The sequence below is a fragment of the Chiloscyllium plagiosum genome, chromosome 13 (genome assembly GCF_004010195.1).
Source record: "Chiloscyllium plagiosum isolate BGI_BamShark_2017 chromosome 13, ASM401019v2, whole genome shotgun sequence".
Classification (NCBI taxonomy): Eukaryota; Metazoa; Chordata; class Chondrichthyes; order Orectolobiformes; family Hemiscylliidae; genus Chiloscyllium; species Chiloscyllium plagiosum.
In genome coordinates, this window is record NC_057722.1 from 48,700,604 (window position 1) to 48,719,403 (window position 18,800).

At 39.9% G+C, this 18,800-nt stretch overlaps 1 long non-coding RNA gene across 1 annotated transcript in view; it reads right to left on the reverse strand.

Annotated features, from left to right (window-relative positions):
• Window positions 1-4,653, reverse strand: part of LOC122555987 — a 41,522-nt gene extending 36,869 nt beyond the window's left edge. Inside the window, exon 1 of the long non-coding RNA XR_006313412.1 lies at window positions 4,479-4,653. This is a non-coding gene — a long non-coding RNA (uncharacterized LOC122555987). The remainder of the gene's footprint in view (window positions 1-4,478) is intronic.
• Window positions 4,654-18,800: the final 14,147 nt, after the last annotated feature.

Consider the following 18,800-nt stretch of genomic DNA (forward strand, 5'->3'; position numbering starts at 1 on the left):
ATTGTCAGTTTCAGGGTCTGTTCATTGAAAGTCAAGGGAGTTCTCAGAGGCAGTGCCATGGTGGGGTTAGCGAAGAAAGAGATTGGAGGCAGCAGGCTGAGGTGTAAAGGGGATAATAATTGCGAAAGAGGACAACTTAATATACAAGGGTTGCAAGGGGCACTGCAGGAATGGAGTCACTGATGGTCACCATCACACATAATCACCCACTATGAGACCATAAGATTTAGGAACAGTAGAGGCCCAATTAGCCATTAAGTCTGCTTTGCCATTCAGTGAGATTACAATTTATCTGATAATCCATGATTCCATCTTCCTGTCTTTTCCCTAAATCCTTTGATCCCTCTTATTGATTAAAAACATGAATACCTCAGCCTCAAATAGCCTCAGCCTTGACTCCATCTACACTTTTCATTGCCATGGAAAAGCAGCTGACAAAAATCCCTCCTATCCTGATTACAACCTCTTGCAAACTCTTCCATCAGGCAGAAGATACAAAAGCTTAACCAATTGGTTTGAGAACAGCTTTTTCCCCCGCTGTCTTTAGACAGGTCAATGGACCTCTCTAATTTCGGATCTAATGTTGTCCTTACTTCTGTCCACTTCTTGTGCATCCGTAACTTTGTATACCTCACGTGAAGTATGATCGGTATGTCCTTGTATGTTGTGATCTGCCTGTACTCATGCAAAACAAAAAACTTTTCACTGTACTTAGGTACATGTGACAATAAATCAAATTAAAAATATACTTCGTGACACAGTCTTGACAACCCTCTGTGGTAAAGAAATCCACAGATTTCCTACCCTCAGAAGAAATTCCATTTCACCTCTGTCTTAAACATGTGTATCTTTATTCTGAGATTAAGTTATCTGGTCCTAGACTCTCCCTTAAGGAGAAATAACCTGTCCACATCTACCTTGTAAAGCCCCCTAAGAATCCTTATGCTTCACTAAAGTCACCTTTCATTCTCAGAAACTCAGTTGCACACAGGACCAACCTACTAAACCTCTCTCAAGGAAGTCCTCTCATACCTGGAATCAACTTAGTGAACTTCTCTGGACTGCCTCCAATTCCAGTAAATCTTTGCTTAGGTAAGGGGACCAAAACTGTTTAATATGGTCTAACTGATGCCTTGTATCATTTTAACAAGACTTCCCTATATTTAAACTCCATTCTCTTTGAAGTAAAGGAGAACATTCCTTTTGACTTTCTTATTACCTGTTGAACTTGGATATTAGCTTTTTGAGAGTTATCATGACGACCCAAAAATCCCTCCGAGCTGCAGCTTTCTACATTGATTCTCCATTTAACTTATATTCAGCTCCTCTATTCTCCCTGCCGAAATGCATAACTTCACATTTTTCCATATCTGCTAAGATTTTGCCTTCTCGCTTAACCTGTCCATATCCCTTTGCAGACTCCTGTATCAGCCTCACCATTTCCTTTCCACCTACTTTTATGTCATTCACAAACTTGGTGATAGTACATTCACTTCCCTCATCCAAGTAATTCATACGTATTGTAAATAACTGCGGTCTCAGCACTGATCTCTGTGGCACTTCGTTAGGTTTCCATCATGAAAATGCTCCCCAACTCTCTGCTTTCTATTAATTAGTAAATCCTCTATCAATGCTAACATACAACCCCCAACTTCACAGGCCTCTTATCTTATGTCCTTCATCTATCCTGCTTGTTACCTCAAAAGAATTATAACAACATTGTCAGGCATGATTTCTCCTTTATGAAGCCATGTTGACTCTACTTAATTATGTTATGTATTTCCTAATGTCCTACTATTACATTCTTTATAATAAAATCTAACATTTGTCAATGACAGGTGTTAAGTTCACAGCCTACAGTAACCTTCTTTCTTGACCCCTGCCCTTTTTGAACTAAGGTGTTATACTAGCAGTTTTCCAACCCAGAGACTGATTTGGATCAGCTCAGGCTTAGAGGGCTGAAGGGCCTGTGCCTGGGCTCTAAATTTTCTTTGTTCTTTGTATTTAGTTAATGTACTTCAATAAATGGTATTTTTCAAATATCTGTTTGTGTATTAATTGACTTTATATATTATTGATCACAACTATTAAATCTCTGGCAGTGAACCCAGCACCAATCCTTGTGGCACACCACTGGTCACAGGCTTCTGGTCTGAAAATCAAGCCTTTACCACCACCACCCTCTGTCTTCTACCTTTGAGACAGTTCTGTATCCAAATGGCTAGTTGTCCCTGTATTCCATGCGATCTAACCTTGCTAGCCAGCCTACCACGAGAACCTTGTCAAACACTTACCAAAGTCTGTATAGATGACATCAACCATCTTCGTTACTTCTTCAAAAGACTCAATCAAATTAGGCGAGACATGCTTTCCCATGCGCAAAGCCATGTTGACCATCTCTGATCAGTCCTTGCCTTTCCAAATACATGTAAAGAGTCTATAATCACAGCAGAGTTGATACACTGTCATGTACTTTGGAGGACATTGGATTGCCCTTGAAAATCTAAGTTGAATTGTTTCAGATCTGGGGCATGTTTTGCTGAAATATTGTAGGTGTAATTTTTGAGATATTTCTGTTGCTTGACAAACCATGCTTGGGAAAAAATGATGTATGGCTACATTTTTCAAAAGGAATTCCTTTTTATATATTCATCACAATGTAAATGAATTGCTTTTTAAGAGGTGCGTGCCACAATCTAAGCAGGATATGACTGCCCAAACAAATGTAATGACTTTTTAAATAATATATAACATAGAAATCATAGCACAGTTTAAAAAGCCTTAATTCCCTGCACCTGCTCTGTTTCTATTTCTCTTTATTTCCCTTTCATTCAACACATAGGACTAGGATTACTGGAAGTCAGTGGATGAGCTGCATGAAAATCAGTCAGAGTTTGTATGATTAACTTGGGCAAACAGCCCTGATAAGTAGTTATGCTGGTGGGGTTTGTGTCCCCATCAGTCTTTTTGGTTTGCACAGTGAACTTCAAGGGGGGAGCTATTAGGTGACAGTGGCTGTGTTTGGCAAAGGGAGGAACTCAAGTGTCCGAATTGGAAGCATGCAGAATCTCACTATAATTAGGGGCAATTCTGCTTAGAAGCCTTCTGCAATTCATGCACTCAGACACATAGATCCCTTTGCCTTACAGAGCTCTGCAACCTCTCTCCATTCTGACAATATATTTTGCTTTATTTTCGCTGTCAGAATAGACAATTTCATATTTTTCCCACTTGTACTCTATTTGCCAGATCACTCAAACTAATCGATTTCTTTCTGGAGCCTCCTTACACCTTCTTCACAACTTAATTTCCCATATATCTTTATTATAAGCAAAATTTGGTAACCATACCTTCTCTCCCTTTATATAAATTATAAACAGTTGAGGTACCAGCAGTGATCCCAATGGCACACCACCCACTGCATGTTATTGGAGAAGGAAATTAGATTTGCCTGTAATCTGAGTGGAATGATTTGCGAGTTCTATGATACTGTCGAGAAAAATTGGTCTTCTACAGCGATTTAACTTTTTCAGTATTGATTAGATTACCTTCAGTGTGGAAACCGTGGCCCAAACAGCCCCCCTCTGACTAATGCACCTAACACTATGGGCAATTTAACATGGCCAATTCACCTGACCTGCACATCTTTGTATTAGGAGAGGAAACTCACGCAGACACGAGGAGAATGTGCAAACTCCACACAGAGTCGCCCAAGGCTGGAATCGAACCTGGGACCCTAGTGCTGAGAGGCAGCAGAGTTAACCACTGTGCCGCCCCATGTCGCTGAAATGTTTGCACGCTTTTGCTTATTTTTTCTACGCGTCTTGTGATTTCACAAAGTTTGCCTTATAATTTTTTTATAACAAGTCTTGCTTCATGGTATTTTTTGATTGTCAGAAAATAAAGTTTCAGCATTGTCGTTTCTTTGGTGCAAGGGTTCCAGTGGTCATCTTTTACTCAACCCAGGCGAAAGTGAGTACTGCAGATTAGAGCCAAGAATGTGGTGCTGGAAAAGCACAGCAGGTTAGGCAGCGTCCGAGGAGCCGGAGATTCGACATTTCGGGCAAAAGCCCTTCATCATTGCAGAATTCCTGAAGAGTCATATCGGATTCAAAATGTTTAGTCTGTACCTCTCTCCGCTTGCTTAGTTTCTCCAGCATTTACTGTGTTCGTTTTACACTACTGACTATATTTTCCATCACAAAGGCTTGCGTGGGATTAGAATGATTCATAGGTTACAATCATGTTTGCTAAGTAAGCGTATGTAGGCTGTGTCACTCCCGATTCGGTACTTCCTCCTTCAGAGCAAGCAGGTAAAAATGACCAGTAGAATACTCATTATCCTCATACATAAGCAGAATATCAAATTTTCAGAACCAGCAACTACAAATTTCATGAGGAATTTAACTTTAAGATGCAGTAAAAAAAAACGAAGGACTACATTAAACAATTAAATTATCGGATTAACAGACACCTACCGTAAAGACTGCTTTGAAAAAGCAGAATACAAAGTGATTGAACAGATCAATCATGCAGCATCTGTTTTATTATGGGATCATGACCTTTTTTTGAGCACATAATCAACACGGCAGCTGCTAAGGACCTCATCTCCATGGAGCAACAATTTCAGTGGAGATAACCTACGCCCAAAACATTAGGGGTTAAAGACATCAGGCATTTCATAATGTAATCTATGATATACAGCTGCTGTGTGTTTGTCCATCTGCTACCAGTGGAGGTTAATTTTTACCTGCTCCTTCCACGACATATGTGATATGTTACTGTGAAAACTGAGATCTTGAATTGCTTGTTTATTTTGCAGTGTGTCTGACTGATTGAATTCGTTTCTATATTCGCTTTCTTCTGTGAGCTCGTATATGGATTTGGGGGGTGTCACAAAAAAAAAAGAAAGCTTTATCTTTAAAAAAAAAGTACGTGAGCAATTCCGTAATATCAATGGAATAAGGTCAACAAATTTGTGTTAAAATCCCAGGGATTAAATTAAATGGCCCCCAAAAATAGACACAGAAGTTCACAATGCGGATTAACAAAGGATTGTAGTTTCTGATGAGTGCAGCACAACAGCCTTAAGTACCATCTAATTAACGGGATTGTAGCTCCCTGCCAGCTCTAACGGCAATGTTTAATAGCTGTGCACCTCAACAGGATACCCGCAATTGTGAAAGGCTAGCCCAATTTAAAGATTGTCAGCACTTCTTCAAGTCAGCCTGCGCCTCTAAAAGGTGAACTGTATTGTGATTGGAACAGATCGTGGAAGTTATTCTGCAACTCATTCTGATGTGAAAAAAAATGTAATATTGGCATAACATAGGAAGGAACAAGTTCCATGATAACCATCATTGTGTAGAAGTCCTTGTGTGTGGAAATGCACAGGCAAAGTCCTCCAACCGCAGAAAGCCATGAACCCTCCAGTCAAACTCTAAACATAGTGGAGCCAGACAGCAGTGTTCAATGCCAGGATCAAGTCCTGGCTAACTTGGATGTAATGCCGCAAAGATGTGTTAACCTTTATCATTTACATCAGTACATTAATGGGGTAAACCACATTGCACCTCCTGCACAACTAATGTTAGCAACCTTCACTGCACCTCACTCCTATTAGCTATCTGCCAACAATCTATGGGCAGCACAGAGGCTAGCACTGCTGCCTCATAATGACAGGGACCCGGGTTTGATTCCAGTCTCAGGCAACTGTCTGTGTGGAGTTTGCACATTCTCCCAGTGTCTGCGTGGGTTTCCTCTGGGTGCTCTGGTTTCCTCCCACAGTCCAAAGATGTACAGGTTAGATGAATTGGCCATGCTAAATTCCCCATAGTGTTCAGGAATACGTAGGTTATGTGCATTAGTCAGGAGAAATGTAAAGTATTATGGTAGGGGAATGGGTCTGGGTGGAATACTCTTTGGAGGGTCAGTGTGGACTTGTTGGGCCAAATGGCCTGCTTCTGCACTGTAGGGATTCTATAATTCTATAAAATCTCCATCAATGACAACTGACACATAATAATTCATTAATTCAACCCACTCTTACATACTTACCACTGATTGAAGCCCCAAATTCACATCTCTCAGCACACATGCACTAACAGCCATTCAAATATGAGAGAAATATCATCCAGATTATGCTACTCCCTGTCACATTTACCTTTCTTCTGCAGAGCAAATAAGAGACCTGAAAGTGGCAATCAAAATGAAGATGTTCACATCAACTCTCATTTCCAGTTTTCAGAGGAAGCCCTATCAAGCGCCCATATCTAAAATTATCATGTTTCAACACTATATTTTAAAATGATACAAGTAGGTCAGGCCATTCTCTTTCGAGGGCTGAACCAAGCATAGGAATGTTCCTAAAGCTTACAAAATTGCACCAATAGCCAGGAAACACTAACAAGCAACTAATGTTCACGTACAGGGTTGTTAAGAAGGCATACAGTGTTTTAGCTTTTATTAATAGAGGGATCGAGTTCCAGAACCATGAGGTTATGCTACAGCTGTACAAAACTCTGGTGTGGCCAAACTTGGAGTATTGTGTACAGTTCTGGTCACCGCATTAAAAGAAGGATGTGGAAGCTTTGGAAAGGGTGCAGAGGAGATTTACTAGGATGTTGCCTGGTATGGTAGAAAGATCTTATGAGGCTTTACTCAGAGAGTCGTAAGGGTATGGAATGCTTTGCTTGCAACGGTAGTAGATTCGCCAACTTTAAGTACATTTAAGTCATCATTGGACAAGCATATGAACATACATGGAATAGTGTAGGTTAGATGGTCTTCAGATTGGTATGACAGGTCGGCGCAACATCAAGGGCCAAAGGGCCTGTACTGCACTGTAATGTTCTATGTTCTATGTATTTCCTAATTTCTTTGAATAAGGTGGGGATCCTTCATGTTTTCAGCTGCAGAAAGTTGAGAAGGGCATAGGCTGGACAGTGGAGTTGCAAAGTAGTATTTAAGGTATCAAATCAGCACTGCATAATAATTTGCATTATGATTTCAGTGCTCTGTGCTAGTGGTCATTAGATGTGGTTGTGAAACACCCTTTACCATGAAAGCCCTGTGAACGTCTTACCACAAGTGTGCCATTTTGAACCTTGGGTAGATTTACAGTGGTTAAGAAAGTAAAGATACACGATCCAAGTTAACCCACAGAATAGATACCAATAGTAATGGATTTAAGGGATATTAACAGAAGATTTAACAATTTTATTAATAATCATGATGGGACATAACCTACAGTTTCATAACATTATGGATTAGGCCAGACAACTCAAAACATTCTTAAGCAGGCAGCCCAGATCATAACTTTGCAATTTGTTTCGGTAGGTATACAGTGAAAATTATCCAGAGTAAGTTAGGTAGGTTGACGACCAGGTTTTAAAACAGACAAAAATTTATTCACAAAATTACACAATGAAACACAAAGAACAGAATAAAGAACCTACAGAACTCAGCCTATCCAAACTAGACTTAATTATGCTGTTCCGAACATACACAACAGTCCCAATAAGCAAACCCCCTGAAACACAGTCAAAAGACAGAAGGAGAGAGAGTCTAGTATCCTGTTTCCACACAGATGAACTCCTAACTAGTTCTGGACTGAAGTATTCAGCTAGAGAGCTGACCACTCCCCTTTCATTATACAGGTCACTTCTAACACATGACCACTTTGGTCTGAAGTCTCATATTTTACATATAAACAAAAGGCCTCTCAAAATCCTTTTTCATCTCTATACCAAAGTAGCCACCTCAGAGCTGGGAGGTATTTATGACCCCTCTGAAAAGAAACAAGGACACAGTATCCTTGAGAAAAGGAACAGCTTTTCAGAAAAGAAAGGACCAGTTTTGTGACAATAATTTCTTAAAATGTGTCACAAAACATATTGGGTCTTCATGATTCTCACTTCCTTTTACAATTTCATTGCAAAGTGTCTCAAAATGAATACAGGAGCAAAAGAGATAGGAAACATTCAGCCCTTCAAGCCCACTCCATCATTCAAGAAGATGATCCTCAACTCAGCTCCATTTTCCTAACCTATCTCTACCTGCTTCATTTCACAGAATATTCTAAATCTATCAAAGCATGTCTTTACAATACTCAATGACTGAGTACTCAAAGCACTCTGGGGTACAGAATTCCAGTTCATTGTGGCAAAATCTTTGCCTTGTTTCTTTCCAAGTGATTCTAATTTCATTAATGTTAAGTTTAAATAGGCTTTATTTGTTTTATATTATAAGTAGTGACATTTAAAATAGTTTTAACATATTTCAAACAAATATGGCTTTTCTTTGGATTGGCAGCTCATTAATGCTACATATTCCTGACATTGAGTAGTAAGAATTTTTATTCAGCTAGCAGTTTCTAAAATGTGCACACTTTATGTTACTGATATAATTGTGGTGCATATGTCACCATGCAATATATATGAGGTCACTGGCACATTGTGACTTTCCCAATTGCAGAAGTGAAGCCACATGAGACAAGCAAATAACTGATATTGATTATGGGCTATTTAAAAACAGAAGGATAATTGTGGTACTGACTCTTTTAATACCAAGCAAATTCAAAAATACTGGAAATTAATTTATTAAAGAATATGGAATAAACTTCTGCAGTATTACACTTTAAAATGCAAGGCTATAAGTATTTTCACTTTTAGTAAACTTGGAACTAGATCACTGGCATTCATGAAATACCACTTAATGATCTGGATTTTAAGGCACTGATTGGAGTCTCGTCCACTGGTCAAAGAACAAACAAGGAACCTCCAGCAGTTCTGTAAGGGAGACCTGACAATCATATGCCCTTCAAATATTTACATGACAACCACTGGGCCACCCCCAAACTTTGGATCCCATGGACAAAAGTCCCATTGTTAAGCACAGCCAACCAGAGGTTGGCTGTTACTCATTGCATGAGACTGCTGAAGGTACAATTCCAACAAGACGGCAGTAATGGCAGTAAGACCAAGGGTGAGGGAGGGAGAGATGATGGTCTGTGAGAGAGTGGGGCAAGGTAGGTCAAGGAAAGGGAAGGCTTTCTGCAACAGCTATACCTCCCCCCCCCCAACTAAAGCTGGACTTCCTGATCAGACACAGAGTGAGTATGCTGGGTGGCCTTCTGAGGGCACAGGAAAGCAACATGGCTTCATGAAATCACTGAGGCACCACGAAAATGTAATGGTCTAAGTGACAATCGGTATTAATTGGTTCATTATTGAGTCTAGTTTACATCCAGTGCCCCTTCCTTCCCTGACTAAATTGTCATCAGTTCTCCCAAAGCCAGGAATTGGATGTAGGTACTCCTGCCTGATTCATTCAGCCTCTCAACCGTCATGCTGTTCTATGTGTTCCACTAATTTCAGCCCTTGACTCAACGAAACTCCATCTTGTATGTTCCAATGCAATACAGAGCCCTACAAAAATAAGAATGCTGAAATACAACGTTTCATCTCTTCACAGGAGTGACAATTTTATGATACTAATGCTTTGGTTAAAGTAACAAGAGGTTCAATAATATGTAAGATTGTAACAAATATCAATCAGGGTTCCTCTCAGCTTTATTTGCTCTAAAGAAAACCCAAGTTTATCCAACTTCTTTTTGTAGCTAAAATGCTTCATCCCAGGCAACATTCTGCTGAGTCTCCTTTGCACTGCTTCCAGCACAATCACATTCTTTCTATAGTGATCAGAACTGCACTGGAGTGCAGCTGTAGCCCAATCAAAGTTTTGTACTGCTCCAACATAACCTCCCTGTTCTTATAACCTGTCTTGCCACCTTCAGGAATCTGTGGACAAACACCCCAAAATCCCTTTGTTCCTCTGAGGTTCCAAGTGTCAAATTATTCATTGAGCCTCACCTGTCTTGTCACTTCGTCCAGACCATATGCTTTCAGGGTGATATTCCATCTGCAACTGACATGCCCATCTGGCCAATGCTTCTGTATCCTCTTTTAACCCAAGACTTCCTTCATCCACCAATCTTTGTGTCATCCGCAAACTTACATATACCCCATACTTGCTTCTACATAGTTTATATAGATCTTGAACAATAAGAGAATGTGATGATGCTGCTTCTTTAACAAAGTTATGTTGTCTTTGGCCTTTATTTCCAGAGAGGTTGTAAAAGACACAGACTCCAAAATGTGTAAGTTTGAAAGGTTTTAGAGTCAGTTTGATTATAGCTAACACACACTGCCTCATGCAAAAGGCTTTCAAGTCATGGAAGGGGAGCGGCCAGTTCTCCCAGCTCAGCTTTTCTCTGGTTTAGTTTTCTTATTCACTGAAAGTAGTCAAGCAGTTGTGAAACAGCTGGATCCAAGGAAGCAGGTCCATGCTGAACCTTTCTCTCTGACTTCTCCCCAGTAAGACCGTGTTTGATTTTATCTGTTGTGCCAAGAGGTGTTTATGGGGATTGTTGCATGTATTGGGACCAGCAGCATTAAATTAGGATAATCTGTTGGGTTTTCGGTTAGGTTAAATTATTCTGTATTCTGTTCTCTTTTGTTTGTGTTACATTTGATAATCTTGTAAATAAATTTTGTTTTGTTTAGAACTAAGTGGGTTGATCAGCTTCATCACTCCTGGAATATCTGTGTTACACCTGCTTAAAACAACTAGCAAAGTTAAGGTCTGGGCCACTTTCTTGAAATGTTTGAAGGGATCTGGCCTGATGTATAACAAGACCCAGCACTGATCCCTGGAGCCGTAGAACATTGGTCAGAAATTTAAAAACCACCTTCAGTCACACAAACAGCCTTTTACCAATGGTACTCTCTGCTACACTTGCCAAGTTGGATCCCAAGTGCTTTTACCTGCTTTATCAGTTGCCCATCATGCGACCTTGTCAAAGTTTTGCTGAAATCCATATAAATTAAGTGTATTCAACTATCCTAATCTACACACTTGGTCATCTTGAATACTTCAATCAAATTTTTAGGTATGACTTCCTTTTGACAAAGCCTTATTGACTATCCCCAATCAAATCTTGGTCTCTCCAAGTGCAGATTAATTCTCTCTTTCAGAATTTTCTCCAAACATTTCTCTATCACTGATATAAGACTCATATGTCTCTAATTCCCTGGTTTACTTCTACCACCTTCTTGAAAGGTGAAACCACATTAGCTGTCCTCCAGTCCTCTGGTACCTCTCCTGTGACCAGAGAGAAATTAAAATTTAGGGTCAATGCCCCTGTAATTTCCTTCCTGGCCTCCCACAACAGCCTGGGATACAACTCATCCAGATCTTTGAATTTGGCCACTTTTAAGCCTGTCAAAACCTCCAATATTTCCTCAATCACTATGTCAATCTGCCCAACAACCTCACAGTCCCTTTTCCCAAATTCAGCACCTCCTTCTCCCAAGTTAAGATAGAACTGATGTAGTTTTTTAAATGCCTGACCAATGTTCCCTGGCTCCATGCAGAGATTGCCTCCTTGGTCCCCAATAGGCCTTACTCTTCCTCGGATGATCCTCTTCCTCTTGATATACTTGCAGAATATCTTGAGGTTCACACTAATCTTACCTGCTAATGCTTTTGTTCATCCCCACTTTTTGCCCTCCTATTGTTTTCTTAAAAAAATCTTGAAACATATGGCATTGTGGCCGCTCTCACTGAAATGCTCGCTCATTGCCACTTCAAACATCTGTCCAGCTTTGAACCCAAGGATTAGGTCCAGCACTGCACCATCCCTTGCTGGACCTTACACATGTTGACATAAAAAGCTTGCTTGACTATGTTTCAAGAAATTTTTCCCCTCTAAATCCTTTACATTATGATTACCCCAATTAATGCCGGGGAAATTGAAACTCCCTAATATAGCAGCTATTATTGTTTGCACAGTCTTCAGTGAGTTGTCTGTATTTCTGCTCATCTACTGCCCATTGATTGTTTAGGGATCTATAAAACTGCAGTCAGGAAGGATGACATATTTTAAGGACATTGGAAAGCCTTCTCCCAAATGTAATCCTATTTTTTAAACTTTAAGTTTCAATGCTAGATGCTAAAAATTGAGGATCGCAAATAAAGCAAAAGCATTTCAAATCAACGAATAATCCTAGCTTTTAAGGTCCTTAAATATAACTCTTGGCAAAGTTTCTTACTTTTGCCTTCAGTAGCAAACCTCATCGTAACAAAAGGGCGGCACGGTGGCACAGTGGTTAGCACTGTTTCCTCACAGTGCCGGAGACCCGGGTTCAATTCCCGCATCAGGCGACTGACTGTGTGGAGTTTGCACGTTCTCCCCGTGTCTGCGTGGGTTTCCTCCGGGTGCTCCGGTTTCCTCCCACGGTCCAAAGATCTGCAGGTTAGGTGAATTGGCCATGCTAAATTGCCCGTAGTGTTAGGTAAGGGGTAAATGTAGGGGTATGGGTGGGTTGCGCTTCGGCGGGTCGGTGTGGACTTGTTGGGCCGAAGGGCCTGTTTCCATACTGTAATGTAATCTAAAAGCAATGTTTATTATTTTCAACTGGTCTGTGAAACATACATCCAAACAAGCAGATGAAATGTACTCCCTCCACACAATTAGGTTTGCATTTTCTAATTACTAATGCAAATTAAATTATTTAACAACTAAATGTTTAATTAAAATAAAACAAGGAACTGCAGTCACTGGTGATCTGAAACACAAAAACAGAAATTGCTGGCAAAACTCTGCAGGTCTGGCAGCATTTTTGGACAGAGAAAAACAAAGCTAATGTTTCACCGAAAACGGACACTGGATTCAAAAGTTTAACTCTGTTTTTTGTCTCTACAGACGCTGAGTTTCTCCAGCAATTTCTGTTTTTGCATCTTTAATTAATGTGTTTAAAAAACATGAACTGATATTCAAACTCTTGCTTAATGTATTTTAATCACCACATTAATTACTAGTCTCAACATTTATTTGTACTCTTTGGTACAAAAATAGAAAAGGTTGTACTTTTTCATTTAATAGCGTTGATCTGGCTCCACTATACTATTTATCTGTAACATAGCAAGACTGAAACCACTGTTTCATTTTTTTTAAACTTTCATAGAAAACTGTGTTTTTGATTTGACTGTACGCAACAGAAGTTGCAAATCATTCAACTGAACACTATAATTATTCTGCTCTGTTATTCCTTTTATGTACTCAAAAACATGAAATTTAAGTGGAAGGCAGAAACATTTAAGTTAAAAAGTACACAACACCAGGTTATAGTCTAACAGGTTTATTTGGAAGCACTAGCTTTCCAAGTGCTTCCTCTTCATCAGGTAGTGCTTCCAAATAAACTTGTTGGACTATAACCTGGTGTCGTGTGATTTTTTAACTTTGTCCACCCTAGTCCAACACCGGCTCCTCCAAATCATGAAAAACATTTAAGTTATACCAGCCTAAGTAAACTAAGTATTGTGTTGAAAAGAAAAAAACACTTTCAGCTGTATCAAAGTTAACACTATAATACCTACATATTCTAAATACTCGGAGCAGAATTGCACATTTATGACTGCAATTGTTGTTTGTACTGGGCAGGTAAGATTCCAGACTGAAATCTGATTTGATAGATCATGTTTAGCAGATTTAAAGGTTGTGGGGAGTTCATAAAATGCAACACATGGACTGCCTGGTACCTATTCTCTCACTTTAGAGGGGAGGAATGGTGGAGGGGTGCCCACCATCAGCCTATTGAAGCACTAAAATGGTCAAGTAAAATGGTCAAACACATCTTATCAAATTTGCCTCATCAATTACTTACTCTGTCCCTATCACACCCTATCTGTTTCTAGTCCCATTATATCATTTGCTGTTCCCAGAAGAACTTTCTACTGCAAGGATATCCTAGAATAGACTGGTATCCCTGACACTTTATCTTTATGTGTCATCTTTAAAAGGCTCATATGCACTTGATCAAGTATTGTTACTCTGGAGTTGCCAGACATGTTTCTTGACATTTGCCCCAGACACAGCAAATAAGGGAAATTGGTGCTCTCGAGGTCCTGATGGAAAGGGGAGGTGTAGAGGCTGGATGTCCTCCTCCTCCAGGTTGGGCAATGGACTCACGGCATCATATCATGCTAGCCAGGTTCAAAGTTGTGACCTGGGTCAGTGCAATCCCAGCTGTCCGTAGGAATGCCTGCAATGTAGGAAAAAGGTCAATGACATTCTCCACTCCACCATGCCACCATCTGATACCTCACACTCACTCCATTGCAGCTACTGTCCCCACCTCCCACCAAAATCCATGCTCCACCTCCATGAAACTCCTGGAAATTGATACTTAGATTGTTTTTGGGAAAATTCAATGCTTTGAGTTCTTGTTCCTCTTCCCATTATGTTCATTCTGCCCATCTTCTGCTAAGTGATGATAAATTCTAAGATGCAATGCTTACTCATCATGATCAAAATAATAATTCCTATCATAGAGTTCCTAAGTGTGGAAAAGGCCATTCTGCCCATCATGTTCACATTGCCCACCCACACCCATCCCATCCCTGTAACCCTACATTTTCCCTGGCTAACCCACCTAACCTGCACATCCTTGGACACTGTGGGGCAATTTACCATGGTCAATCCACCTAACCTGCACATCTTTGGACAATGGGAGGAAGCCAGAGCACCTGGCAGAAACCCACACACACACAGGAAAATTATGTAAACTCCATACAGACAGTCGTCTGTGGCTGGAATCAAACCCAGGTCCCTGGCACTCTGAGGCAGCAATGCCAACCACTGAGCCACAATGCCTCTCACTGTACTGCATATAGTATCTACAGGTTATTAGGAAGAATGAATATTGTTTGTGTTTTTATGGAATATACTTCAATGGATGGAAAAGTTGATATATTTCCAGACCTATAACAGATTACTCTCTGGTAATTCTAATGTGAATTTATTTGAACAATCAATTTACAGATACACATAAAATCATAGTCTTGGTTGACATTTGCATATATTTTTCAAGTTGATACTGAGTTACAAAACCTATTTGTACAGAGACTGAAATTGCTTGAGGATTGTCCAACATCACCACTGAAAGACATCTGTCTATAAATTGACCAAAGGAACACAATAAAAATATATGGCAGTGTGAGTGTGAATTGGAAAAAGAGAATGTACAGACTTTTTTTTCCATCTGCATTGTCAGGATCACATTTTTTGACCAACCATACATGCCCCTTCATAAAAAAAATGAAGAACTGTGGATACTGGAAATCAGAAACAAAAAACAGAAATTGCTGGAAAAAGGCAGAGGGTCCGGCAGCATCTGTGGAGAAAATCGAAGGATTTCTCTCCACAGATGCTGCTAGACCCATTGACTTTCTCCAGCAATTTTTGTTTTTTGTACATATTCCCCTTCCCTCCTTTCTCAGCATTCTACAGAGACCATTCCCACTGGGACATTCTAGTACACTCCTCCACCATTCCCAACATCTCCTCACACTCCCACAGCACCTTCCAATGCAATCGCAAAAGGTGTTACACTCTACCCATTTACCTCCTCCCTCCTCATGTTTGCTTCCATCAGTTAGAGCATTGAGTATAGGAGTGGGGGCATCACGTTACAGATGTACAACACATTGGTAAGGCCACATTTGGAGCATTATGTACAATTCAGGTCACCTTGATATAGGAAGGATATTATTAAACTGGAAAAGGTGCAAAAAAGATTTACAAGGATGTTACTGAGGCTGGAAGGTCTGAGTTATAAAGAGAGGCTGGATAGGCTGTGATTTCTTTGCCTTGAGCTCAGGCAGGGGAGGGGTAACCTTACAGAGGTCCATAAAATCATGAGGGAATGGATAAATTGAGCAGCTATAATTTTGTACATCCTGCTCTGTCTAAGCACCCCATGATCTTTATGTCCTTGTTCGCTATAATCTGCCTGTACTGCTCGCAAACAAAGCTTTTCACTGTACAGAGGTACACGTGACTACAATAAATCAAATCTTTCCCCAGTGTAGGGGAATCCAAAACCAGAGGGCATAGGTTTAAGGTGAGAGGGGAAATATTTAAAAGGGTCGTGAGGAGCAACTTTTTCACATACAGGGTAGTGTCTATATGAAGCAAACTGCCAGAGAAAGTGGTAGAGGCAGCTACAATTACAACATTTAAAATAAATTTGGACAGGTACATGAATAAGAAAGGTTTAGAGGGGACATAAGCCAAAAGCAGGCAAATGGGACTAGTACAGTTTAGGAAACATGATTGGTATGAACAAGTTGGGCCAGAGGGCCTATTTCCATTTTGTATGATTCTATGACTCACCATCCAAGGCCCCAGACATTGTTTCCAGGTGAGAAGTGATTTACCTGTATTTAACTCAGTTTAGCCGACCCTTCTCACCTTTCACATGTGGTTCCTTCTACTTTCTGGAGATAAAACATAAGTTGGTGACTGCTTTGCAGAACACCTATGCTCTGTCTGCAGAAATGACCCCAAGCTTCGAGGTACCTCCCACCTCAACACATCGTCTTCCCACACAATAGTTCTGTCACAGGTCTGCTGCAATATTCCAGTAAGCCTCAGAGCAAGTTCAAAGAACAAAATCTCATTTTCTGTTTGGGGACCCTGCCACGTCTATAACTCAACATGGGGCAACTTCGAAGCTTAATTCTGTCCTTCCATGTGTTTTATCCACCCCAAACCCAGTCCCATTATGCCATGGGTTTTTTTTTTTTAACACAGTCATCATACTAATGTACTTCCAGGCCAATTATCACATTATGTACAATAAAAAACAGAAATTGCTGGAAAACCTCAGCAGTCTGGCAGCATCTGTGGTGTGAAAGCAGATATAACATTTCAGATACAGCATCCTTTCTTCTGTCTTGAAATGTTGACTTTGCTTGCTCTCCATAGAGGCGAAAGTGAGTACTGCAGATGCTGGAGATTAGAGTCAAGAGTGTGGTGCTGGAAAAGCACAGCAGGTCAGGCAGCAACTGAGGAGCAGGAAAATTGACACCTTGGGCAAAAGCCCTTGATCAGGAATGAGGGCTTTTGGCCTCAGGAATTGCTTTCCATAGATGCTACCAGACTAAAGTTGTTTTTGATTTCCAGCATCCACAGTTTTATTTTGTTTAGTATCACATTAACAGGTTGCATTCAGCAGAGCTAACTCATTTTCTCACTATTTGCTCTTACCTCTTATTCAGCTTTTCTTCTGTCCTGCTCCTTTCATATCTCTCTACCTCTCAGCTTTGTCTCCACCTGTTTGCTCACCTTTCCTCTTCTGCACCTTCACACATCATCTTCAGCATAAATGCCAGTTTTTCTAGTGATAAAATGTTCTGAAGAAAAATTACTGGACTCAAAATGTTAAGACTGCATTCTTCCCACAGATGCTGCCAGCCCTACTGAGTTTCTCAAGCAATTTCTGTTTGTTCCGGATCTCCAGTTCTTTGTTTTATCACATTTTTGGAAGATTGGTTTTGCTTTATAATCAAAGGCCATCACAATGACAACTTGGTGCTCGCATAACTATGTTCAACAATATTGTTTGCTCACTTGTGAGTGACATTACGAAGAAAAAGTATGAGGTATTATTGGAGTACAACAACTTGATCAACATATGATTATTACATTAAGTAAATTCAACTCGTGTATCTGAAAGCTGAATATTTATCAAAAAAGATGTGAATTTATTTTCCATCTAAAATTAGATATTTCAGCTTTCAACTTCCAGATCAGATATAAAAATATTACATTTCTCCCTCAAAGGTTCACCTGAGGAAATGTGGATTGTCCAGACAGAGCTTGTATTCAACTGATGTTATCTAAACAATTTGATATTATTTTGTTCATTTAATTATTTTCAACGTATTTTCACATAGTTTTTTTTCCCTCAGAGGAATAGTGGAGGGGCGGTGTAAGGATCTGGACTAGAGGTTAGGATGCAATCACACTGAGTCACAAGACTTATTGCTCATCCAATTAATCTTTACTGAACCTTTTATATGAATAGCCTCAAATTTGATAGTCATTGAGGGATTAAATTCAGATCCCCAAAACTGCAGACTACTAACTTGATTATAATGATTTTAACTTCATGCATATTGTTGTTATAAGTTCCTATTCCACCTCAGTTGCAACAATATTCTGTCTAAGAATTAACCAAGAGATCAGAAAACGTCATTCAATACACCCAACTTGTATGTGGATATATTATACACCTTTGGCACAGATGGGACTGAAACCACAGTATCCACACCTCAAGATCTCTCACTAGATTGTACATGTACTTAAAATGAGTGACCTTTCTTTTGCTTCCTTTTATATCCAGAAGTGCTGTCACACACCACCAATATTATCTCATCTATTAACCACCATTAGTAAACTATCCGTGTTACTAATTGTTCAATTTACATGCTACATAAAGTGATTAGACATTGTTGCAACAATCCCCACCTATTATTTGCTGAATTAAGCTTTACCCCAATTACTGTTTATTTTATAAACAACTAACTGGAGCTCTGGTAGTACAGTGACGTTGACCCTCATCTCTGAGTTCGAAGATTCAGGTTCAAGTCCCACCTGGTCCGGAGATGACATCCAAATTATCCAAAACAACCCAAAAATAACTGCGGATACTGTAAATTTAAAAAACACAGAGAAATTGCTGAAAAAGGCTCAGCAGATCTGTGAAAATAAATATCTAAATATCCAAGCAGGTTGGTGAAATAACTATGAAGCGTGTAACTTTGATTTGTACAATATTTGCGCCCTGTGATTACAGTACTGACTGGAAGATTGTGGGTGCTGACAGCGAAACTTGTCACCAGTTGCACAGGGCGCGAGGGCAGAGCAGGAACACAGAGCGAGGCTGTATGTA